Here is a 516-nt window from a genome sequence, read left to right as displayed (position 1 = left end):
CAGATAGCTGCAGTGCATTTCTGATAAGATGAGAAGCCAATCCTTCCAAGGGCATCCTCCTTCCACTCGAGATACATATTGAGCCCGACCACCCCCTCTCAAATACAGCTGAAAACATGCCTAGCCATACGAAAACGCCATCGGAATTGGTGATGTTTGAATAGCGGGTTGGCTGTGTCGAAGTAGTCCTTTAAAGAAGGAAATGACCGCTCTCTCGGTTACGATTCAACGCCGGAGTGTGCCCTGGGATCGAGCCCCAGAACAACGGCCGCTGCCTATTAAGGTGGCCATGGACCAACACAACAGCCATCATCTCCTCATCATCGGATGAGGAATTGTCAGAGTCGCAGAGAAAATTGTGAAAAAAAACTCGTCGGCGGAGTCCATTTGTACCTTGGGGACAAATTGTCGAACAACTTGCGGGCATCATCGAAGAAACTGGCCGACGAAGAGAAGGAGCTGGACCAGGTACCTGGCCTGGCGGCGTCAGGCAAGCGTGGCGGCATCGGACGAAGG

Source organism: Triticum dicoccoides, chromosome 5B (genome assembly GCF_002162155.2).
Source record: "Triticum dicoccoides isolate Atlit2015 ecotype Zavitan chromosome 5B, WEW_v2.0, whole genome shotgun sequence".
NCBI classification, from domain to species: domain Eukaryota; kingdom Viridiplantae; phylum Streptophyta; class Magnoliopsida; order Poales; family Poaceae; genus Triticum; species Triticum dicoccoides.
Note: the sequence above shows the minus strand (reverse complement) of the source record.